At 40.7% G+C, this 26,911-nt stretch overlaps 1 long non-coding RNA gene across 4 annotated transcripts in view; it reads right to left on the bottom strand.

The window, feature by feature from the left end:
* Positions 1-272: 272 nt before the first annotated feature.
* The window catches only part of LOC137164533 (uncharacterized), a 60,613-nt gene continuing 33,974 nt past the window's right edge, over positions 273-26,911 (bottom strand). For all 4 annotated transcript variants that reach the window (XR_010923081.1, XR_010923079.1, XR_010923080.1 and 1 more), the window contains 2 exons: positions 17,401-17,471; positions 273-573 (listed from right to left, as the gene is read on the bottom strand). This is a non-coding gene — a long non-coding RNA (uncharacterized lncRNA). The remainder of the gene's footprint in view (positions 574-17,400; positions 17,472-26,911) is intronic.

Here is a 26,911-nt window from a genome sequence, read left to right as displayed (position 1 = left end):
TCATTGAAGACTGTAGTTTTGAATTTTTAATGAAATCTGAATGAATTTGTAATGCAATCCTTTTGTGTAGTTTCACTATAAAAGTTTTGCACAGCTCTGAATTCTAACTTCTGTGGGTTTCTGGTGGCTGATGATCTTAAATTGCACACCTACACAGAAAAATGTGTACCTACACATTGAGTTAGGTCTAGATTCTACAATGTGTGGATGGGCACCTTTTTTTGCTTGACTTTAAATCAAATAAATAAAAAAAAATGCTCTTCTCAATGGGAGTTATCATATATTTTAATAAGTAAAAAGATATACCATGGGGTTTTTTCAGAAAAAAACCCCAAAACACTTAGCAGTATTAATCTTTCCAGCGATTAAGTGGTTTTTTAAAAAAAAGCATGATAATTGGCTTAATAATTCCAGGACATGCTGTCCTCAGCATATTCTGAACTCTTCTTATATTTATGTGAAGCAGATGTTCTAAGCAGGAAATACATCGCAGTCAGAAGTGAGGATGGAGGTGTATAGCTCTTGAATACATTTCAGCACAGTGCCACATCCTGTTTACACATAGATGAGGACCTGAGAACAACATTAGAAAAAGGGGGGAGTTATTGGAGGGACTTACTAAGCATACAAATAGAAACTGAGCACCATTGATCTATGGGGCTGCTTTCCTTAATTGTCTCACAGGCCAGCAGCATTTTCTCTGCTGCCTTACAGACATCAATATACATATATCTGCACCACTGGGGAATCCCTATGAAAAACCGTTTGAGAGTTCACCTGCAGAGACTGCACTTTCACTGCTATTCAGAAACATTGGGGCATACTTAAAAGAAACACAGGTTGGATTTACCAAGACTTAACTTTATTTCTCCCTCCAAATTCATGGACTGATTTTTGACAGTAGAAAAGCACTTAGGAGCACTGAGCCCCACTTACATGGAAATGGGCTCATTATTTTGCTGGACACTGGGTTATTTTAAACTAGAAGCTTGCTGGCAATTGAGGTCCTATAGGCACACAGCAAACGGCACAGTAACATGTTTTCTCTCTCTCTCTCTCCATTCACTGGGCAAGCCCTTCTATTTCATGCATCGTTCACAAATTGGTGCAGTGATTCCACACCCTCACCCCATATTCCCTCTAACACCAAGAAGATAATAAAGATGAATATATTTTTGTCACCTTTTTTGACAGTTAGACATGCTAAGTTTGGGCACAGATTTCATCATCAATGACTCACAAAAGGGTATTAACAGGAAGACTCATATTAAGAAAAAATGAAAGAAGAAATAGTTTTTCAAGGTATTTTTCTGAAAGTTCGCAATACTGTTCAGGAACACTAGGCACCTGTTACATTTGACTGCTGTATTATGTGCTGCAGTGATTAGATATAGACTATATACAAACACACATAATATATGGGGATGTTCCAGAGAACGCGTATTTTTCTATACCTATTTAATAGCAGAGAATTCTCATTAGTGGTAAGATTTATGCTGAAGGTGGACAATGATACCTGGTCATTCGGTCTCTTAAAATGCTTGCAAGAAAAAATGGGCTTGAAAGACAGGGTTAGTGCAATAAATAGATTAATAAATAGTAATAGTAACAATGGTGTATGTTTTACTCAAAGACATAATAAAGACTGGCATTTTTTGATTTGTACCAAAAGTGTAGGAACATATAAAAAGACACACAACAGCATAAAAGCTAATCATGATTTATTGGAGTTTACTCCTTCTATCTCCCGTTGAACACAAAAAGGAAAGAATAAGGTAATGGTTTTCAACAGTTCCTACCTCCCTGGTTGCTCAGTCCACACTACCTCTTTTAGCTCCCTCATCAGCTTTAATTTTTATCTGAAGGAAGGGACCTGATTAAGTAACTTGAGACTCACCCCCCTCTACCCATCTGGCCCAGCCAAAGGCAGAAACTACCAGTGTTTGCTGAACTGGACTACATTTCCCAGGATGCCTTGCTCTCTCTTTCCCTCCCCTTCCCCCCATTACATACACACCCCTTGTCATACCTGACAAACTACCTAGCGCATTTGGCTTGCACCTTCCTATTTAGAACCTTCCAAAAGACCAGAAACTCAGGACCAAGTTGAAGGCAAGGAAGAGAAATTGAAAGAAAGCCCTGTCTCCAAGCCTTATCTCTGCATTCCAGCCCATGGAGTTGCTGCAACTCTAGCTTCTGGCCCTAAAAGTGGGGACAGCAGAATGGGTATCCACAAGCCCTACACTTCCCATTTGTTCCTTTTCCACTGAAAAACTATTAGAAGACCAATTAAGACCTTTGCGGTATTACTACTACTACTATTATCTTACATTTATATAGCATCTTTTCAAGCTATGTATGTAGGAAACATCTTACCCTCGCTGAAGAGCAGCCACCTCTCAGTTGGAATGGGGCAGCTGTTCAATAGCACTCAGCAACATCTTACACAACATTCTAGAACAGGCAGTGAAGATGGTATCTGATGTGGCAGGGGACATTTGGCAAGGTAAGTTATTTTAATCTTTCACAGTGTTTTCTTTTTTTTTTTCATGTTTTTCCACAATATCTCCCTGGACTTCTGTGATATTTGCTGATAGAGGATCCCCCCCCCCAATAAGCTCACTTTTAGTCATGGTCAAAATAAAATAAGAGAAATTTATTGGTCACACACTCTTAAAGGGTCTTCTGACATATCCCCTCTGCCTCAATTAGTAGAGTATGTGTATTCTCTCTTCTGCTGCTATTCTGGTAGTGTTGCCAGAGAATTGTTCCTTGAGCAAGCATCTTGTGAATAACAGCATAGTGTCAGTAATGGCTGGCAAATTGAAAATTGCAATCATTTTAATAGAAAACTACTGATTTCCTTTTCTACTAAACACTGTCAAGGGACTAGGAAGATCCTTTGCCAAAACATAATAAGTTGTAGGACAGCATTCTGAGGCTAGTTGATTATTGTAACATGAAGCATCAGAATATACTCCAGGTACCAAGTCTAATAATAAGAACATATTCTCTTAGATCCTTTACTGGGGTAAGAAAACTTAAAAGACTGAAGAGCAGTGTTTTGCTGGTCAATAAGAAAGGCCATTATGTAATACAGGAGACAGAGTGGCAGTATATGAACATTGAATGTGCGCAGTTTATAGTAGCTCCCAGCAGATGAGTATCCAAGGCAGTTTTCCCGTATTTGGAATAAAATAATGGACCATGTCAATACTGGAGTACATGTTGTGTTGCATGTAGTCAGGGATTTTCACACTATTCATTAAATTAATATATCATTAATTATCAAGATGAGGAGACAGTAATACTACTGAAAAATACCAGTATCTCTGTCCACTTTCTTCTTCTTCTGTAGGGCCATGCCCTGGAGTCCTTGCACACTGACTGAAAACTCGCAGTCCTCTAGCTATTGTTATTGTTTTTAATATTATTTATTTGTACTGCAGTATAGCACAAAGGGTCAGACTTCATGCCAGACTTGTGCTGAGTACTGTATAAATGCAGAAGATGACATAGTCCTTGTTCCAAAATGCTTACAGTTTAGCAATTCAGGAAAATATTTAAATATTTCAATAGTCCCTCTATTTTTTTGGTAGCCTTGAGAAAGCCAGTATCCCAGTCGGTTTCCTCTTCTACATTGAATTCTATCAATTTTTTAAATTTCTGATGGAGTTCTTACAACTTTACCTCACCTTTTCATCTAAAGCTTCAAACCCTGAAGGTATCATTTTCCCTTGTCTCTTCTCCATATCTCTTCTTCTTCTGGACTCTTTCTTTGCTAGCTTCTGTCTTGGGTATCTCGTTTGTGCAGATAACACTGAACTCTAGAGCTCCTTCTATGCTCTCACCAATTCTTCAATCTTAATTACCTCATCTTCTAGCTATGTCATAACTGTGTCACAAACTGAAGTACTTGTCCTAGATGGAAAGTCTTCATTTTTCCATGTATCTGACTGTAACTATAACTGTAACTACAACTATAATTCAAATGTTAATTTTTCTGTCAAGACAAAAAATCTTGGAGTCCCTCTTGTGATAAAGACCTGAAGAAGAGCTCTGTGTAGCTCAAAAGCTTGTCTCTCTCACCAACAGAAGTCAGTCCATTAAAATGTATGACCTCACCCATTTTGTCTCTCTTCTTGACCACATATATTTTTCCTACTCCATTTTGCTTGTCTATTTAGTCATCCTGTTACCATCTCTAAAATATCACCAGAATTCATTTCTTTCTTTCTTTCACCAGGACTCAGCTGAAATCCTTATTTATGTCTTAATCATCTTCAGTCTAAACTGCTGACATTCCCTTTTTTATGGTCTTTCTAAATCCCTATACTCTGAACTTCAAGGGGCCCAAAATTCCTGAAGCCAGTTTCTCACGCCAGAGAGAGAGAGATTATGGGAACCCATCCCATGTCTTCCTATCCATTTCTGAACCCAATAAAAATTGTTCTACAGCTTTTCACATAAAACTTTCCATCTAATTTTACATCCATCTACTCCCTTGCCTCCTTCTGTTTAACTCAACTTGGCTGCCTCCTTTGAGACTCTGTTTAGAGATTTGCTTTTTTCACCTTTATCTGGCAAGTTCTCTTTCACATATTCACATACCTACATTCATACCTGTAATAACTTCAGAAATAAAAAAATAGGGTAATTTTTGTAGATCATCAAAATGAGATCAGACCTGGTGGGGAGGGTCATGAAAAACACATAAAAAGAGAGCAAATGAGTTTGAAGCATATTTCTATGTAGATGCTTCTGAAATGGTTGTAAATGATATTTCTCACTATTCAGCTGTAGTTACAATGGAGGATTCATGAAATCAAAGAAGTTAGACATTGAAAAGAGCAACTACTCTAACTTACCGGGTCTCCTCCAGTCAAGGTTGGCAGTGCTCACATTACAGGTTGGTTCTATCTGATGATTGTGAACTGGCTTAAGGGAAATCAGCTGATGATGTCATTCCAGTTCCTAGTGCCAGATCCTTAGCTGATGTAAATCAGTATCGAGCTATGCCAGTTTACACCAGCTGAGGATCTGGAGTTCATATCACAATTAGCACCATGCTCAGCACAGAGGCCAGGGAATGAATAGGTCTGAGGCCAGATTTGTAAAGGTATTTACACACCTAAAGATGCAGAGAGATGCCTAGTGGAATTTTCAAAAGCTCCGAGGTGCATAGCTCCTATTGATTTCAGGCACTTAAATACCTTTAAAAATCTGGACAGTGGAGTGTTTCTTACCCCTATAAGTTGTCCCTCCTTCAATGATGAACATTGAGAAATGTGACACAATACTAATACCCTCTTTTACTTATCCCCTTCCTCACCCTAAAAACCAAAATGAACAAACAAGCCCAAACTAACACACAGCTCCAACAAACACACAAAACATACCTCCGAAAGGGAGAAGAACCAGAGACTCTGCTGCTGCTTGGTTTTACATGAAAAGTACTGAGATACTACAGTGATAGACGGCAATATAAAGCCCTAAGACAGAGAGACAACCATTGCTGGTATTGTAGCTGTTAAGAATGTAAGAATAGCCATACTGGGTCAGATTGATGGTCAATCTAGCCCAGTATCTCATCTACCAACAGTGGCCAGTGCCAGATGCTTCAGAGGGAATGAACAGAACAGGGAAATTAATGAGTGATCCATCCCCTGAGTGTTCTGTGGCTAAGTACAGAACAGGTCTCCAGGGCTTTGAGTCTGGTGCTTTTCATTTCACATTAATAATGAAAAAGGGGGATGGTCAGGTTCTACTGATGGAATATGGAATGAGCTGAACATTAAACCAAAGAGAAAATTATATTTGCAAGGTCTGGTTCTCCACTGTCTGCTATATAGGTATTATTAATTATTGGTATTATCCCTTGCAGAATGTCATTTACTCCTGTGCAAAGTGAGGGCAAGATGGGTGTAAAACACTAATAAATCAGAATAGGAGCTGTGACGGATATGGCAATTTCCTGCAATATTCTTGAAAACCTTATTGAATTGTTTGTTTCTTTGGTATCCTATGGTATTAAGTGAAAAGGTTATGTATTACTGTAGGCCAAGATACTAGAATGGGTGACCTTGGTGGGCCACAAGAGAAAAGTACAGTTGCCCTGAACGGTGACAGGAAAATTTGACAGCCACTTTGCACAAGTGTCAATGGCTACAAAGGCAGTGGAGAATCAAACCCCCAAATTGTTGCATTTGCCCTCTGCACACACTTCCTAGTTTTCCGGGGCAGGATGGAGAATTTATTTAGCTCTTTCTTCAGCAGTTAGTAATGTGCTGCTGAACAGTGATGACTACCATTTCAGTGACAGCCTGATACAAATGACAAATGCTTTTAATTTATTTTCTACATGATTCACTACTAATTTGCCACAATGTTGAATGGTATTTCATCCCCATGAAGGACGTAAGTGCTCAAGTAACAATTAACATTTAGTTGACAGTCATTCTCTTGGAATGGGAGTAACCCAGCAATACAAGCTTGATTCTAAAGAGTCTGACTACACTTTTAATGTAATTAAAAAACAGTTTAACTACTGTGAGAATTTCTTATTCTTACTATGGTTTCTCCACAGTTATAACTAAACTATATACAGTGAACTTGACTCAGTGCTTCAGTTTTGAGCAATACATTATTCATGTTGCTTGCATCTCTTTGCCTGGAACTTCACTTGTGGGCATAATTTCATGCTGATTGACTTCTTTCTTTGTGATAACAGTTAGGACACGCAGACAAAAGGCAGAATAATTTCAGTTCATTTAGCCTTTAAAACTTTTACAAAGCAAAAACAAGGTAAAGTTAGCAAATCCACTGCTGGAAATATAAAACCATAAGCCATCTGACTGTAACCAACATTTTCATATTTGGCTCTCTGTGATTTTAGTGCAGAAAAACACTCACACTTTAAATCTGCAAATGGCTGACCCAAGCTCAATATTGGCAAAGCATTTATATCAGCTTGTGTTATGTCTGTTAGGAGTTGCTCTCTCCTCTTACCTCACAAAATAAATGTATCCTTTAAAAATATTTTAAGTTAGAGCTTTAAAAAACTAAAATAAACGTAATGGGTCTCCAACTCCTTCCTTCCCGCTAGCTCTCTGTGTGAGTAATACATCACCAGAGAAAGACAACAACACTACACATTAATCATAACGTTAACAGCCAGACACTCAGATAAACAAATCCATTAGCCAATTATAGGAACCCTATGGAAGAAACAAGTATTGCAGAGATAAACTCATACAGATTAAATGAATCAAACAATTAAACACCTTAAGGTTCTGAGAAAACTGATCAACAAAATCACATCTTTGTTTGACGTTTAAATAAGGGAAAAAAGAATTTAAGGATCTAGTTACTAGAAGATTTTAGAAAATTGCAGTGATTAAAATGCACTGATGCGTATACATTTTTAACAAGATTGAATGTACAGCAGTGTTTGAAGGGTACGGAAAACACCCATCACTAATTACACTGGCTATCTGGTTTTTACACTCAGAAAAGAACAAGAATGCAGTGGTCTTTGTAAAGTTATTGTAAGAGTGTGTGTGAAAGAAGTAGTGTGACACATGGCTAAAATCGCTTAAAAGGAAATGCTATAATATTAGGGGAGATGGAAAAGTTACCATGAGCCATATCAACCAAATCATGCAAACGGGACACAGTTATTTGAGGATTAGAGATTTCTGGGCATTCTAACACCTTCTTATAATTATACAGTAACACTGGCAGCCATTAGCTTCCCCTTGTAGGAAGCTTTCTGACACATCACATGTGATAACCTCAGCATAGCACATGCTTGTTCCAAAAAAGTTCAGCTGTGGATCTTTAGGTTTTTAAGCAAAACTGAATTTGACTCCAGAAATCATCTTACATCAAAAAACCCTCTTTTGACATAGACAGCAGCCCCTAATGGCTTACCTTTCACATTATTTTTATATTGCTAATACACTCACAGGGCTGTAAAAGAGTGGAAGATTGGGATGATAATACACAGGGACTCAAACCCAGAAACATACACTTTCATCGAATGGTTTAGCCCCAGATCTTTGCTATGGCCAAGTAGCCCACTGTGCAGCTAAGGGGGCAGGGGTGCACAGTGGCTTTCTTGGGATGGCTATTCACCAGGCCAGTCCCACAGCAAAAGTGAAAGCAGCCTAAAGGCTGTTCCAGTTTAACTCAGCTGACAGTGGGAACTGTTCCAACAACCAGGGATCGTTACAGAAGAGGGAAAGCCAACCACAACCCCTATGCTGGCCACAGAGAGGTGGAGTAAAGGGAAAGCTACTACTTTGGCTGTGCACCACTGGAAGGTTCCCCTAGACAGCCTGCATACAGGAAGGAGTCTGAGCCTTTGACTTTTAAAAACATAATACAAAATGAAAAATTATCATTAAAAAGTCTTTTGAATGAAAATGTTTCAAGACATTAATTGTTTAACCCCGCTCTTCCCGACATCTCAAACAGGCAAGTCAGGGTGTGAAATTCTGGTCCTCTACGCAACGCCCACATGAACAACATTAAGGGAAGGAATGGAATAAACACTTCTCCCTTTTCCAGCAGCTCAGAGGCAAGGCATGAGACAGCTAATACCTCACTGCAGCCTGTAGCCTACGGTAGCATCCGGCCTGCTGCCCTCCCTAGGGAGACCAAGGCTGGTGGATCTCCACTAGCTTACAGAACCCCATGGAGTGCACCACCACAGAACTCCGTTCAGTTGCACATGGTGCTGTAGAATGTCTTTGCATGATCCCTCTGCACCCTGATGGTTCACTCCATTGTAAGCTTTCAGTAGTCCCCAAGCTTTCATCTGCCATAATTTCTGTCCAAAGTTTGTACACGGATACCCTGATGTAGCCAAACTAGTCTGCTATCAAAGGACGTTAAAATTTTGTTAAAATGCTTTTTTTTTAATTTTTAAAACCCTATTTTTATTTTAACTTTGGGGCTACAATCTCTTTAATAATGTTCCCTTTAGTTTGCAGCTCTTACCTTTGTGGAATGACAATATCAGTCCAAATTTATCTCTGGGATAATTCTACTGAACTCAGTGATGCTACCCCAGGGAGGAATTCAGCCAGTGGTTTTGAAACCTTTACATTTGTGCTTTAGGAATATTTTCTTAAGCCAACATTTCATGATATGAAATAGAATAAAGAAAAGCACAAGCAGAAGGTAAGTCCTCCTAACGATAACAGCAAGGCTGTTGTCGGGAAGCCAGCTGGATATCTACAGCAGGTTCATCTGTGGGAAATGCTACAGGTAGACGCTGCTAATAAAACCTTACAACACCAGTAATATCATCTTTCATTTATAACAGTGTCTTTCCCAAAGGAGATGCTATGTTTTCATTTTCAAAAAGCCACTCATGTTTTAGAGACCTGATCTTATTCACCTTGTTTGCTGGTCGATGTAAGGGGGCTAAATAATGGTGTAATTTTTGTCCCAGTTCAGCAACTTCTGTGGTCCAACAAGGGCACTCCCTCTAGGCTTCTGGCTCCCTAGTTGTTGCCTTTCTTGGGTGGAGACATGCATCTCCCTCCAGTGGTGCTGGAACTACGAGTGATGGTTTGAAGGAGTAATAACAAACACCAAATTAACATGGTGTCCGTCATCAGCCCACCCCTCTCCCCTGCTATAAAATGATTCCAGCACCCCTGTCTCTCTCCCTTCTGACTGCAGTATTTCCAGGCTGCACAGTCCTCTGACTATGCTGCGATATCCACAGTAAAAGGCAGGCTGCCTAAACAGGCTTGTCTTGCCTTCTCTTCAGAGACTGACAACAGAATATTTGGCAACATTTACAAGTTACCACACAGCTCTTTCTACGCAAGCCCTTTTTATGGTTAAGGTAAAAACATTAACGAGAAACCAAATTAAAAACAATAAAGGAACCTACACATACGCTAATAAGCTCATCTGAGGGTTCGTCTAACACTGCAGACTGAAGTTGATTTACTTTAAATTGACTTTCACCCGCTGAATTTTACAAGTTGCAGTGGCGTGTTCACACCAGGCTCCTTGTGCCGGGCTCTTGCGTCCCCACTCGCCACGCTTGGGTCGACATTCAAAGCAGTGCACCATGGGTAGCTATCCCACAGTGCAACTAGCCGCAGAGACTTTTGGGAAGCTTGTCATCTTTCCATGATGCAACGTGCTCCCTCCCTTCTTGTCCCAAACAAACTGCAAATGTTTTTTGTGCTGTTTTGCTATGCTGCGTGCATGCCATTGCCGGAGAGACAGAGCCCGCTCATCTCCGCACTATGATTGTGAGCATCACAGATACCTCACAGCTTATCCTGCAGCATTTTCAAAGGCAAGAGAAGAGCCATAGCATGGAAAATAGTGATATTCCTGAGGCCGTCCTGCTACAAGCCATAGAGTGGAACAATTCCTGTTTGCTGCAGGCTGTCACACATCATCTTCAGTTCGTGGAGCACTGATTCTGGACCCGGGAAACAAGCACAGATTGGTGGGAACGCATAGTTATGAAGGTGTGGGATGATGAGCAGTGGCTGCAGAACTTTTGTATGAGAAAGGCTACTTTCTTTGAGCTTTGCGTGGAGCTGTCTCCAGCCCTGAATACTCACTTGAGACCAGCTCTGACAGTGGAGACGAGAGTGGCCATCGATCTGTGGAAGATGGCAACCCCAGACTGCTACCGGTCAGTTGGGAATCAATTTGGAGTAGGTAAATCCACCATTGGAGTTGCTGTGATGCAAACGTGCAGGGCCATCAATAAGCTTCTGCTAAGAAGGGTAGTGACTTTGGGAAACATGCATGACATACTGGATGGATTTGCCGCAATGGGCACGCATATCTCTATCCTAGCACCAGACCACCTTGCCACAGAGTACATAAACCAGAAAAGATATTTCTCAATTGTGTTGAAGGCACTTGTGGATCACAGGTGATGTTTCACCGACATCAATGTGGGGTGGTCTGGAAAGGTGAATGATGCACGCATCTTTAGGAACTCGGGTCTGTTCAATAAGATTCAGGCAGACACTTTCTTCCCTGACCAAAAAATAAACATTGGGGATGTGGAAATGCTAATAGTGATCCTGAGGGATCCTGCCTACCCCTTACTTCCTTGAAGCCCTACACCGGGTACCTGGACAGCGAGAAGGAGCGTTTTAATAACAGGCTCAGCAAGTTAAGAATGGTGGTGGAATGTGCATTTGGCTGTTTAAAAGCCAAATGGAGATGTCTGCTTACTAGGTTTGACATAAGTGAAAAGAACTTCCCATCAGTTATATCTGCGTGCTGGGTGCTCCATACTTTGTGTGAAATGAAGGGGGAAAAGTTCCCCCAGGTTTGGGCCATGGACGTTGATAGGTTGGCTGTAAATTTTGAGCAATCAGATTCCAGCGCTACGCTCAGAGTCAACAGCAGAGCACTTTGGCTTCAGGAAGCATTGAAAAACTGGTTTTGCAATGAACTGCAGTAATGTATGTCTGTGCTGTGCCTTTATTTCCCATCCCTCACCCTCGCTCCGGCGGCCCTCTACTCTTCTCTCCCCACCCAAGCTTTGAATGAATAAAGACAGGTGTTTTTTAATGCTACAAAGTTTTATTTGTGACCCATTTTAATGGGGGAAAGGAGGATAACTTAACATTGTAAAGTGTCACTGTGCAAGCAACTGTGGTTGCATGCAGTTCTTAAAGGGGCCATCGCGTCCTTCTGCTCACCTCCACCAATGTGGAGTGCAGTATGTACTGCAGCCTGCTCAGTCTCCGCCTAGACCGCTTGGGGATGGGGGCTGATAAAGTGGTAGGCGGCAGAGTGTCTTAGAGGGGCTGCAGAGGGAGTCTGTCTTGCCGCTGCTCTTCCTGGAGCTCTACCAGACGCCTCAGCATGTTGGACTGATTGCTCACAATACGCAACATCTCCTGTTGCGTATTGCGTTCCTGCTCCTGTGCAGATCTTTTGTGCTCCATGTCCAGTTTTTCAGACAAGGACATCCTCCAGGCTCTGATCTCTGTGTCAGCAGCCATGGAGGCATTCATTAGTTTGCTGAACATGTCATCCCGCATCCTAATCTGGGAAAGTCTTTCAGTTGGAGTTCGGCAAGGGGGGCCGAAGTCCGCGATGTCTTCTGTAAGCTAAGCTAAGCACAAAGTTGCCACTGTTAGCTGACCCAAAGTAGTAAAGGAAATGTTCAATGTAAAAAGTACTTCTCTTCATGTTCACAAGGCTAAGCCAGACCCGCATTCCATTCTGTGCATCTCAGAAGGGTCGGACTGGCGTTACAGACATGGTAAGCAAGGGTCCTTTGCATCTGTTATAGAGAGGCTTCATTAGCACTAAAATCCACAATCCACACTTGATCAAGGAGAGGGATTCTCCAGGCTTCCCTGTAACATGACAAAGACCGGTTTGGGAAGAGGTGGGCAGAACAGATTAGAGGACACTGCGGGTGCATTGTAGCGGCAGAAAACATAGGGCAACCAGTTTCCTGACCCATAATGCCCATTGCAACAGTACTAGGACTAGGAATATTCTTGGGGAGGCACCCAGGGATCCAGTCCATGGCAGAGAATAAAATGGAGTGACTACATTGGTTGGGTACTTTAAACTTGAGTCATCTTCCCTAGGTGACCATGTGTGATATCAGTCTCTTGGGGGTAACGCAGGCATAAAGGGAAGATTTGCTGCAAGCATTGGGGTATAAACCTGGTCCTTATGCTGCTATACTGTGTTCTGCGATGATGCCTTCTCATTTAAAAGAAGAGTGGTGGGGAAAAGTATCCTAGCGTGGCGGAAGAAATAAGGCTGCCCTCCCCAGAAACCTTCTGCAAAGGTTAACAGATTACCTACATGAAAGTTTCCTTGAGATATCCACAGAGGATTCTCAGAGCATACCTCTGCACATAAATAATCTGTTCTGCGTGTAACCCTGCACTGAAGTTTGCCACCACCCAGTAAGACCCTCCCCTCAAAAACACAAACTCCTTTTAAGAAGCTGGACTGGGGCCATAACTGCAAAAAAAAGATTTGCCACACACACTCACCAGATGTGCCTTCCCCTGCATCTCAATCAGTTCCGTTGTTTTGTGTGTGGCTGGACTGCTCTGGGGTAACAAACAGGGAAAATGGATACCCCGCTTTCCTGCACCCTGCTTTCCACATCCTCCTCATCCAGAGTCTTCCTCTTTCGTCCTGGACTGAGATTCTTTAGAGGTATCAATGATGTGTGCTGCCACAGTGGTGGGGTCACCGCCGAGAATTACATGAAGCTCCTCGTAAAAGCGGCATGTTTTGGGCAAGGAGCCAGAATGGCTGTTATTGTCTCTAGTTTTCTGATAAGCCTGCCTCAGCTCTTTGATCTTAACGAGGCACTGTTGCGTGTCCCTGTTGTGCCTCTTCTCCAACATGCCGTGAGATATCTTCTTGTACATATTTAAATTTTTTTGCTGGCTCAGAGCTGAGCCAGAAAAGACTCTTCACCCCACAGACTGATGAGATCCAAGACCTCTGGTTGACTTCAAGCTGGAGCGTGTTTGGGCCATGCAGTCTCCATGAGCAGTTCAGCTACAAAGCTCTCTCCACGCTGTCTAAATCGGAAATGGAAATTCAAAATTTCCTGTGACTTGAGGGGAGAAGCTATTTCCTGTTTACATGGCCACATTACAGCAGAGCGTGAATGTCCAGAGCGGTCACAACAGGGCAATAAGGAATACCTCCTGGAGGCCAATGGTGTCGATTTACGCTGTGCTCTGCCTACACTGATGCAAATTCGACCCATGGAATTTGAATTCAGTGCTACGCCACTTGCAGAGGTGGTTTTATTAGGTCGACTTTTACTACGCTTTAAATTGATGGAACTTACGTGCAAGTGGAGATGAATACTTTAGGGGGTCGACGTAAGCGGTGTTACATCGACCTCCATTGCCAGTATAGACTAGGCCTGAAATCACTCCGCCTCTAACATGGGCTCTGGTAAGTGATCAGAGTCCTTCAAAACCTTGCATAAGGTTTTCCTGTGTTTTCAAATTCATAACACCCTTTGCTTTGAACAAGAACACTCATGACTGAGAATCACCCATTTATCCATTTTGGGCCTCTGAAGATACTTTGAATAGGTGATCAGCTAGACAATGGTTTTCTGCTCAAGAAGCCACTTCAAAAAGGATGGATTCTGAGGTGGGTGATTTGCATGCCTCTCACCCCCAAGTATTTCCTAGGAAATCCACCTCAGACATATTGTCCCAAAAAGTTCTTTGAAGTTCCTAATTATTTCCAGAGATTGCATTAATCCTGACTTCCTCCTAAAGCAGTTCTATACAATGCCATAATAAAACATAACATTTGCGTTTTTAATACGAAAAACTAAAATACTTAATTCAAGAAGGTTCTTAATTCTATAAAGATTGTCCAGGATATTTTCATCTGTCCCCCAACTTTGACTTCAGGAACTCTAAAATATCAGAATACTTTGCTTTTCTGTATCACTTTCCATTTGAGGGTCTTGGTGGGCTTTCCACATAGAGGGTGCTGTGACAATAGGTAAGTGTTGTTAGCCCTGTGGAACACTTTTTATTATTATTTGCATTATTTTAGTTTCCAGGATCTTCAGTCAAGGATCAGGATCCCATTGTCCTTCGTACTGTGCAGATGAACAACAAAGAGGGTAGTCTTTGCCCCAGAGATTTTAGGGTTTCCGAGCCAGGCTCCAGCCCATGCCCAAATGTCTACACAGCAATTAGACATCCCCACAACCTGAGTCCCATGAGTCTGAGTCACCTGACATGGGCCAGTCGCAGGTGTTTAACTACAGTGTAGACATACCCTTACAATCTAGGTCAGACAGCGCACTGGAAAATTAGGGATCTCATCCAGCGAGTGCCTACTCACAGAAATTGATTTAAATGACTTGCCCAAAGTCATGCAGGAAATCATTGGCAGAACAGGGAACATCGCCTCTGAGCCTGATTGTGGTCTCACCTAGGCGTAAATAGGGAATAATTCCATTTAATATTGTGGAGTTAAACTGGTTTATAATGAAAATCAGGCCTTATGTTTCCTGACTCCCAACTGTGTCCCTTGAATGCAGGATAATCTGAGATGAGGGAATGTTTAGCTTCACTGGATCAGTCCAGGATACTCCAAATGGCAATAATCTGTTTGCTAGAATAACCTTATGAGTTAATAGATTTTGACCAGCTCTAACCAAATCTTCCCTTCAGACAGCAACAATGAGACTTCTTGTCAGATTGAAGTATAGTTTACGTGCAACACATCCTATTCACAGAACAGCAGCATAAATATGAAAGATTACTTATTTTTAATTGTCTGGCTAGATTTCAAACAGACATTAGCATGAATTCTAATAAGGAAGTACAAAGGAAAGAGGAAGGGCAAAGCAAGGCTCTAGCTACAGAACTGAAAAATAATAGAAATCAGTATCAATAAGACTATAACAAGTCGGTGGCAAGAGAGCACATGTAGCGCTGAAACTGCTTGGTGATCAGCTTGCTAAGCAAATGACACTCCTGAGACTGGGACTTTGGGTTTAGTTCCTTGTCCCCAATGTGACTGAGGGAGCCTGGGCTACAGGGCTCTGGATTGGTGCTGGGGTAGACATTAGAGCAGCCTGTAAGCAGTGAGAGTTGTGGTGGCCCCCCAGGGGGTTTGTATGCCAGCTAGAGATTGTTGGTGTGGAAGACTCTCCAGCCACACCCACTTGCCTAAGCCATGTCACCAACATGTGCCTTTTGGTGAGGGGATAGGCCTGAGTCAGCTCTGCCAGCTTTATGCCACCAAGGTATTTCCCCATGCCAGTGCAAAGGGGCTATATTGTGGGCCACAATCTGGTGCTTGGGTTGGTTAAGCATCTAAGAGTTTGGACACCTACCCAGACTTTATTCATAGCATGTCAGCTTCTTGGGCTTGTGGACTATTCATGATGGCTGTTCTGCAAGACTTCCTCTGGTATGTTGGGCATAGAATTGAAGAGGCAAATGAACGGCAAAAGAGTCGATTCAAGTTTTAGACAACGTCTGGGTAAATTTTTGTCTGAGCAGGCCTAGTTTCAGCACAACCAGGCATGTCTGCTAATATTTAATTGAAACTTTCACTAGGGGAACCATTAGAGGTAATACTCCCTTTTCCTTGAAAACCGAAGTCTTTGGCTGACTGTGGTGCATATACCTTGACTTTTGCAAAAGCAAACTACCCCTCACCAAATATTTAAATTAATAAAAGAATATATACGTATTATACTTGGGCTTGAGGGTGGTGGTTGTTTTGTTTTTTTTAAATCAGAGACTTGATAACTTGCTACCTAATGCAAAAGAAAACAGTCGTAAGAAGTTTTTGAATTCTTAGAAGGTGGAGTGATTTACAAATCTGCAGCTGGAACACAGTGAATTGCAAACTTTAAAAGACATATTATGTTTCCAAAACATTAATGAAGATATGATGTTACTGTAAAACTATGTATTTGAGGCTATGGGTAAAAGTGGTACATGAGGGGATTATTTATGTTTAGGTGTGTAAATAAATAGAGAGCCTTTGGGCTCGCTTCTCATATTTCCAGAGGGGTTTGCCAGCAGTCTCTTCTTGTTTTTATTATGGCTTCAGGACACTGAGACCGTTAGCACATAGCTACATTAAATCCTGTAAATGCAAAGCTATTTTTGGCACCTCTTACCGTAGCATGTAAAGCCCTGATTCAGCTAACCTTAAATTTTAAGCAAGTGAGAGTCCCATTGACTTCAGTGAGGTTACTCACCCACTAAATTACTCCTTAACATAAGGATGACATAATCAGGTCCTTGGTATGCAAGGTGTGCATCTGAAACTAAGGTTTATCTATATGGTGACATCCAGGAAAATTAATCCAAATTAACTAAAGGTGTTAATTTGAAGTGGATTGGTTAAACCTCATTAAATACCTGTGTGGATGCTGTTATTCAGAATCAAGGTGGCCTTAGTTTGGTTTAGTTTGATTCACTTACAAAGCCATTTCGTTAAAGCCACTTTAATTCTGAATACTACATACTATTCAAGGATTTAATATGATTTAATTAATCTACTTCAAATTAATATCTTTAGTTAACTTGGATTAATTTTCCTGAATGTCCCTGTGTAGATGAGCTCTTACAGAGGTTGAACTTGATACTGATCTCTCTTATGTTGGTGTAAATTGGAGTAATTTCCAGTGAAGTCGAATATAATTCTGCTATTCATTTGCTTTGTTTTTTTGGTTATACAGGCAAGTATGACTATGTTGACAATTCAAATAAATGTACTTAGTACACTTTTACAGACAAAAAATATTACCAACATAACTCAAGGTTAAACATGAAGACAGTGACGAGAAAGTTAGTACTGTTTTAAAATCTTACTTATCCATTTTACTTACTGTTTTAAAATTTTACTTACTTTTCTGGATTTTTGCTCTGGCCTCTAAACAGAAGATATCAGACCAAAAAAAACCCCATATTCTTATAGTCCTGAAATAAGCACAAAGAACACCATGACACCATTATTTTATTATTTCCTCCATTATTAATTTAATCAAAAACACTGAACAGTTTAGGACATGGGAATAAATCTCATGAAATCACTGCTTGCTAGGCTCCAGAATCCTGCACAGGATCACAAATTAAATACAATAGTAACTTCTTAAGTAGTAAAATTGTGCACAAATATTTTTGAGATCCCTCCATACGTAAGGATCTCTAACCTACAGAAGCTTTAGCATTCCACAATCCACACAGGCATTTATTTAAAAAAGCTGCTAAACCCTTTCTAAAAGCATTCTGATTGTAATACCTCCAAGAAAAATGGTTTCTATTTAGCTCTACCTGCCCTTTCTCCAAAAGAGTTTGTTGGTAAGATTACTGCATTGTTCACTGCGTTCCTCCATTTTTTTAAACTAGTGAATGATGCCTGTAAGGAATTTATTAAGACGTTTTGGATGGAAACTAAGCAGCACGTCACCTTCTAGCCTTTTTGTGTGTCTCGGTCTCCTGGCTCCTAAGTTTTTCTGGACTATTTATTACAGAAAAACCAGAAAATCAAAAGGTCTAAATGTACACAATATGGTGTGTAAAACCAAACCTAAAATGAAAGTCGTCAAAAACATAATTGTGCAGGATACTTTGAATGTTGTTACTGTGATTTGTATTAGAGTAGTGCATAGAGGTCCAAAATGAGATCAGGGCCCCATTGTGCCACATGCTGTACAAAAATATCAAACACAGACTGAGAGATAGGCCTTGCCCCCAAGAAATACATCGTAAATAGACAAGACAGACAAAGGCTGGGAAAGGAACTGGAGACACAGAAAAGTGATGTGGTTTGCCGAAGGACACACATCAGTGGCAGATCGAGAAATAGAACCCAGGACTCCAGACACCCAGTCAATACCCCCCATCCACTAGGTCACGTCTCCTCCCTGGTTGTGTTTTTGTTTTTTCCACTCCTAAAGTCAAATTCTACCCACTAACATGGAGAGAGACCTTTCCTAATTAAGAGCCAGATTCTGGTAACCTTATGAAGCTTGAGTAACATTTCATTCCACAAGTGGTGCCACTAACTACAGAGGTACCATGGAGTAAGGTGGTATTTAACCTAAGTAGCGCTCTCAGAATCTGGCCCTACATCAGTGACAGCTCTGCACATTTGAGAGAGAAGAATTTGGTCCATAGTCTGTATGCAGGCAAAACATCAAGCAATTTCATCTTCTCTAAAGGTATTTTTCTGTTTTAACCTCTTCGCTCCACAAATCTTCGAGTAGTAACGGTATAGGGTCAAATTCTGCTGTCCTTAATAGAGAAAAATGCCCACTGAAGACCACAAAATTTGGTCTTACATGAAAATCCCACCTTTTGAGAGAATCCCATTTTGAGTCTAAAACGTACAATGTTCTTTGTGATGTACTCCAGCTATACTGTATGCACAATTAATAATTCAGGGCTCAGAAAATAAAAATGAAGGAAAAGAAACAAAGACAGAGTTTTGCATGAGTAACAAAACAAAACAGAAAATTCCTTTCTGAGGTATAACTCATTTTAAAACACGGTGGAAATTTCTGACCTTTCACTGTGAATGTAGTTAGGCTGTACTGTATTTGATATGGTTTCTAAGTGGGACTTTTTTTTTTTTTTTTTTAAAGGGTCAACTATTACATAAAAAAGTTAATGTTAGTGGCAGGTACAAAATGGTTGCTGCAAAACCTCAACCAACTGGAAAACCTAGTCAGTTGGGAGTCTAATTAAATTAATTCAGCTTAATTGTGCATAATACTTAACAGTTGAATAGCAGCTAAATAACTTACTTTGAATATATCCTTTCCAAAATGATACATAGCCTAATTTAAGATAGAAGTCATGGCTGCTGGTTCTAATGTATATTGCATAGTTTTCATAGAGAAATATAAATACATTATGCCAAAGCAGCCTGGTCTAACATGTAAAATGTGATGAGTACTATTTTTTTCATTAACAGTGAATAGTTGCTATGGCAATTACAACATCATTTGGTACTTGGAGTACCCTTGAGATGCAGAGGGACAGCATATGATGTTTTAAATCTTTTTATTATCGGACTATCAAAGGACACAGTAGGGGTGGATGCCTATGAAGATTTGAAAGCTCAGCCTCTCTCTCTCAACATGTGATTTATAAATCAGGTTCTAGAGATACAGGCAGGCAGTTTCTTTAAATTGCTTGTCAACTTCAGGAAAGAAAATATAGATACAGAAAGACAAAGGAGAAGTCAAACAGCAAAGTGTATCTATAGCAAAGTTTGGGGTCTTCTGGAAGCTATTTTTAGACCAGGGCAAGAGTTCCATTCTTTCCTGAGTCTGAGCTCCACTCAGAAGATAGTGGGGATGCATGGGTCGATTATGCGTCCCTGAGTCTGTGCTTGCTAAGCCCTAGCCCCTGTATTCATCAGGGCGTCCTAGAGCCTGTACTGAGGCTATGTATATGCAGTTGCGCATACCCAAATCCTGATTTGGGTGCACATGGGTGCAAGCCAGGCAACACCACCTTCAGAGTTCACATTTCAGGATTGGTCACCCTGTTTACCTGCATCCACACTGGTGCTCCTGATATGCATGTTTGGCACTATGATTTCTGAAGGCATTTCCCAGGGTTCTTTTCTCCATACCACCACAGAGAGGGCAAGTGGGAAGTTTGTATGTAGAAGGCCCAGAAGATATGGGCATAAAGAATTGTGCGAATGGCAGTGGAGGACTCTTTAGACTTGAGACTGGATACCAGCACCCTTACTATCACCACACCACAAATTGCATGGCGTGAGGGGTGGGTCACAGCTCAAGCTATGCATATACCCAAGCCCCCAGATGGGCCCAACAGCTCAGGATCTAGTTGCTCATTTGACCCTTTGAGTGTGCATAATGGGGGAGGGAGGATGGTGCCATGGGCCCCTTCAGGTCCCTTAACACACAGAGAGCCTGCAATATAGATATACCCTAAGTCATGTCTGTGGAGGATTGGTGTAGCTCTGCTCCATGCCATCACACCTTCTTTCTCCTCTAGCATGTCCTACACTGTGGTGGAGGTAGGGGCAGCTGGCACAGGAACCACAATTGCTGGTTTTATGCCAATGGAGAGGTGACCTCAGCAAAGGAGATTCTCCACTGACCATTTATTGTTGTAATCTGGCCCTTTGTGCTAACTGAATGATGAAAGGGGGGGCGGTAATTTGGCCTTAATTCCTTTCGGTGTTTTTTGCACCTCTTTGGTGTTCATGTTTCATTAATGTTTGAGCAATCAAGTTTTACTTGTACAAATGGTCAGTGTAAGAGAACTGTGCATTTGTACACTTTGGTGCACACAGGAAGGGAATTTTAAGATCAAGTGGGTGACTCTTTGGGAGGGAAATGGTGTGAAAGAGACAACACTCCAAACCTCACCCGAGCTCCTAGCACACAGGAGGTTATATCAGCCAGATGATGACCCAACAGAACTCTTCCCTGAACACACGGGCATTTACTTTGTGTGACTGTGGTAAGAGTGACAATACGAAGCACACGGAACAGCACTGGGGACCAGCCCAGCCTTGGGGAACTTTATGGTCATCAGGGGTGGGTCTGGATTGCACAGGGGCCAGAGCAAGTGAAAAGGTAAGGCGCGTTGGAGAGAACTGGTAGGAGGCAGAGCAAGAGATGGGGAGCAGGAAAGAATGGGTGGACAGGCTGCTGGCTGGCTGATTTTGTGACTTATCCTGTGAGTGATATAATATAGGTGTGAAAATAATCAAGTAAAAATTAAAAGGTCTAGCAACTATAAAAATATCATATAACATGGAGAACAAGTTCCATGTACTGCCTTTCCAAAGTGCCATAGCCCTGTCCTAATGGAACTGTCTTAAGGAACGAGACGGTAGTTCATTCTTCTTAGCCTCACTGCAAAGGAGGGCCAAATGGGTGCCCTGTGTGGGGCTGATACTCTGAGACTGGGAAGTGTGCTTCATGGGAATTGAGGGAGTTGATTTTATTTCATGTATTTAGGAAGATACATTATTCTCTGTCATCTTGCCATAGCAACAAATAAAACAGAACTCAGAGACTTGAAAACTTTTCTGGGAACAACTATTGTCCCTAAAGAGCAACCAGCAATATCAGTCATTGCAAACCAAATCCCACTTCTCACTAGCTTTTGAATCAGAAGTCAAGACTGTTTTAGAAACCAGTTCCATATAATCCAGATAATGCAGAAGAACATAATTTATCTTGCTGTATTTACTTAACTAACTATGGATGACAAAGCCCTTTTCATTTATCCAGGACATTGGAGTATTGTGTGTTGCCTTTTACAAATCCAACTTTACTGTACAAAACAGCAGAATCCATTATTAGTCAATTAAATAAGGTTACTTCAGTCTGCAGACATTCCAATTTCATAGAACTTTGGTTTGCACAGGAAGCATTGTTACTAGCAGTTGCATAACTTGTGTGGCAAGGAGTGGGAAGTGCTTTGGAACAGTGAAACTAGAAGTGGTAAAACCTTGTCATTGTTTTCTTTATGTAACTGGTGCAATAAAAGATACCCAAGCAGTACATTTGTTTTTTCCTGAACCCTAGTGCTATTACTTCTACAGCATTTCAATCCTAGAAACAGTTGCTTTACTTTCATTGATAAAAATATTGTGAGCAACAGTATTAATAAAATGTTGTGACAAAGCTAGAAAGCGGGCCGGTATTTACATGAAGAGGGTCAATGGGCCAGATTTTCCAAAGTGCTTAGCACAGAACACTTAATATGCGGCCTGATTTTCAAAAGAGGTCAGCAATCCCCAGCAACTCAATGGAGAAATGCCTCAAATGGTCGGTGCTGAGCAGTTTTGAAAAACTGTTCGTCTACCAGAAGGCTGGTTGCAATCTTAACCAGAGAGCTGATGAGGAATGTTTCCAAAAAACTGGCCTTTGGAATGTCCTTAAATGTGACGTCCCCTCTGTGGCAAAAGGAGGGATTTGGGAGCAGCAACAACAAAGTACGTTTCCTTTTTAATATGAAGATGGAAGGGGTGAGAGTGGACTGAATATCATGAAGGGAAGGGGATGAGAGGAAAGGGTTGAGACTTAGAATCTTTCTAGCATCACACTATGCAGAGGAGAACTGAAAAGAAAAGGTGCCCCATAAGCAATTCTTGTATCTTCTCTACAAATATGCAACATGGTCACTGTGGATATCATTAAAGCTTTATAGCACCACAGAAACCAAACAACTTAAGCCTGCCTACAAGGTTGACCCTTTTAATCTCCAGATAAGATTAATGTATAATTACTAGGAACTATCTGTGGAAGTATTTTGAAAGGAGCAGAAAAGTAAGGTTTTCCATGGGACTCTCTGTTTTTAGAAAGCACCTTGGCTCAATAAATAACCCAGACTCAAGGCAATAGAAAAGATACATTCTGTGGCTATTTATTCCTGCTGCTGTGATCTGGGGAGGCTTCTAGCTAGTCCACCAGTGCTCCATTACCATGCATACTGCATGCTAAAGAAAAACACTAATGTAAAGCACAATTCAACTCTGAGGCCCAGAATGTGCCCTAAATGGGAAAAACCTACCAAGGGTCCAGACAAAGCTATGAGTTTCTGCCTAGTTATCCCTTTGGCCTCCATCTTCCTCCTAATCATATGAGGTTTGATCCCTAGCACAGCAGCCAAGGAAGCTTGGCCTTTTTTATGGTGCTATATCCATACAGGTTAGATGGAGGAGGATGCCTCAGAATGTGGTCAAACACCTGGCATTCCATTCCCCACTCTTTCAACAGCAGAGGCCAAATCCTGCAAACTGGAGGTGCAGGGACTCCTAGTATATTGGGGGCATGGATGGGGTCATGCTGAGAACATGCCAATCCTTCCACTCCAACCTCACCCATACCAGATCCATTCTATTTCGCTTTTTCTCCGTTGGTGAAACCAGAGAAGTACGTCAGACCCTCTGTGAAGCATTTGTCACTTATTGTCTTGTGTCAGTAATTGTTTTTACTGTTTTTAGTCACTTTTCAGGTTTCATTTTTGCATTTATCTTACTCTCCTAAGGGACTCCCAGCATTTTACTCAGTACTCTGAACTGGTAAGAAACCTGAGGTAGAGATTATATTAGTATAGTTCTACCTCAATGATACTGGTATGTTAGAACTCAACCTTTATATATATTAAACACTGCTTTCAAAAACACTGTCATTTAGTGATCATCATGGACAACTTTGTCAAACCTGGTTGCCTACAGTCAGGCAGCTAGATTCATATTTAGGCCCTTAATACTAAAAATAAATGACCTGATTTCTAGACACGCTGAATACAAGATGCTCCCACTGACTTCGTGTTTATAACATCATAAGGAAGTGCTTTATCAGAATATTTCCAAAACTATTATGAGAGATCCAGAACAAAAATGGATCTAATAAAAATCCACTAAAAATTCTTACTAGGAACATGAAGATCCCTGCTTATTAATGAAGAAGGTCTGGTCTGCAAAGTTATTGTACCAGTTTAATTACTTCAGTTATGCAGATGATTTTTTACCGAAATAATTATACAGGGACAACCCCTGGTGTGGACTCATTATAAAGATACCTTACACCAGTACAGCTTTTTCCATGGAGGAAGGCACAGCTTTTAGTGGTATCATTTTTTGTGTATAGACAGAGCCTAGCCCAACATCCACTGAAGTCAGTGGGAATCTTTTTGAATTGTATGGGCATTGGATAAGGTCCTACAGCACCTCTGAATCCAAGGATTCTTCATATATGTTGGAGTAGGTTTGCTACATGGCTGATTTTTAAAAGTGTCCATATCATTAGAAATTTAGTTCATTGTTGGACTTTAGGATGTGATGATTAAAGTGCTCTAGATAGTGCGTAAGCTCCCCGTGTACCCCAACTCACTGCTTATTTCCTTGCCCCATTCTAGTTTAACTTTTAGGTTTTAACATCAATACACACAATATTTCCAATCATCTCGGAAGAGGCCCATCTACCATGCACATGGTTCTTAACTGTCACAATTTCATCATGAGTCTTACAGCACTTTGATGCTTTATGTAAAGCCCCAACAACTATGCTGGAGACAAATGACCATGTCACAATTTCAATTTTTTTTTTTTAATTAAAGTATTTGTAGCTCTCATGATTGCAGAGAGAAACGAAAATGTGACCTGAGTGCACTATAAAGACTCAGAAAAAATGGGAGCCAAATTAAAAGAACCCCTAATTTATTATTTGAAAAAAAATATCTCGTGTGTTTTAGCCGGTCTCTTGTGTTTTGGGGTCCTAACTCATGGCTTTTGTATCTTTGGGATGGGTAATACTGCTTGCATCAACCAGGGACTTGCCACTCTCCTGGCACCAACTAAAATCAGGAGTACACTGGAGAACCTGACCCACAGCAGCTATCATATACCAGCTACTTCCAGAAACCAAATTAAGATTGGGACTCTGAAATCTGAACCAAGCGAAAAAGCCAAGATCAATCCTTCTTTGTTTCTCCCTGTGACAGTCAGTCTCTATGAGCAGGCTGTGATGAGGCTCTGCCATTTTGAGAGGAGAAATAGCTTGAGTGACGGCGTCAGTGTTAATATTTGCTGGATCTGAGGAGTTTGCAGGGCATGTGCCAAACTAAATGCTTTCCTCTTCGTCTTCAGAAACGGATGCAAGGAGCTTTTATTTCCTCTTGCACACAGTACCTCAGTCAGGCTCTAGTCTAGCTTGTAAGCCAGGATCTCAACTGGACAGTCAGGTCTGAATACTTCTTGTTTGGTTTTTAGCTGCCTGTCTGTATAATTTTAGCTGTGAGTAATTGTTTACTGCTACATCTTTTTTTTTTTTCCTTCATGAAAAATAACAGAAGTATATGAATATTGGAACAAGTGGAAAGAGTGAAATCAACCACTTTCCTGAATATAATGTTACACCATGGGAGTGCAGAAGCTGATGGAACTAAACAAATAGTCACAAAAGAAAGAACATTTATACATACATTACATTTTTCCTCCTATTTCTGCTAAAAGAAAACCCTGATTTTAAATGATTACTAATGCAGTTTAATGTAAAAACAATGAGTTTCCAAGCCTGTCTTGGGTTGAACTAGCAATCCCCCACAAACTACTAATTTCTTTTTTATTGGCATTTCAGTTACCATCAATGCATTCAGTGCCTTGTGTTGCTCAAGAAAAACTGCAGTGGAATATATTTGTATTTTCTACACCCAAGAAACAAAGTTAGTTAGCATGAAAGATGTGATGGATTGAGAGTGGAAGCTAGTACTCTCTATTTATTTAACCACAGGCTATTGAGTCTATGAAAAATATATTTTAAGCAACAAGTTATTTAAAAAAAAGAATTTACAGGGAACAAGGAGTTTTGAAATTAAAAACAGCTGCAAGGGAAACAAGTCATCCTGATAGAACCTACTGGGAATTTTTTATCTCAGCTCACCCATGAAAAATTGCTTTTAAGATGTTTACAGTTCCAAACTGCTGGATTAACAGCACATTTAAAAAAAAAATTAACCAGTGCTTCCCTGTTTGTTTTTGTTTTTTTAACTGGTTGAATATAAAAGTATTCCATTTCAAATCAATGAGGCTTAGTTGTTGGTGTTTTACAAACATGCATCTGCAATGGGGGAAAACATTTTTGTATATCCAGCATAGAAAGTGAAAATAGGGCGGGGGGGAAACAATAGCTGATATACTGGTAATATATATAGTCACCAGGCATGGTTGGCTTGTACAGTGTACCATAAATGGTTTATGGCTTGATCACGCTTAAGCACATGCTTAATTTTAAATATGTGAATAGTCCTAGTCAATGGGCCTGCTCATATGCTTGAAATTAAATATGTGCTTAAGTGCTGTGCTGGATCTGACCTAGAGTACTCTGCATCTTGCAAGATGGATCTCTTAGTAAGCCTGTATTTAAAATCAAGCTTTTCTGGATTTTTTTAAACACCGCTTTGTTTTAAATGTTTTGGCTCTTGTCCAGACCTTGAAAGTAAACATTCAAACTATTAGAAATGCACTGCAGCTGACTCTCCTCCTTCTGAAATCTGTCATTAGAGAAAATTTGAACTAAGCCCCGATTTTAGTTTTCAATGTTTTAGCACCGACCATATGCATCACTCTAAAGTCCAGAGTAGTTGCCCAAGTACAGGAATGGTGACCTCCTTCTTCAATCAATCAAATGGTAGTGAGTAGTGTCAATTCATTGACATTTCTTTCTACAGATAATGCTCTTCATTTCACCAGTTAATCAGGTCCTGGCAAGAGGCCCTGGTCAGCAGCCCATGAAATTCACAAACACTCACCCCTGCCTCCACGGAGTAAACAAACTGCTTCATTTTGACTGAGAAGAGTGGCTTTTCAGCTGGACTAAAGCTATATCACTTTACATTTTCAAGAAGATGCCACAAAA

This window comes from Emydura macquarii, unplaced genomic scaffold (genome assembly GCF_026122565.2).
Source record: "Emydura macquarii macquarii isolate MOO-44397 ecotype Brisbane River unplaced genomic scaffold, CSIRO-AGI_Emac_v2 contig_2676, whole genome shotgun sequence".
NCBI classification, from domain to species: Eukaryota; Metazoa; Chordata; order Testudines; family Chelidae; genus Emydura; species Emydura macquarii.
Note: the sequence above shows the minus strand (reverse complement) of the source record. Positions and strands in the feature narration are given on the sequence as shown.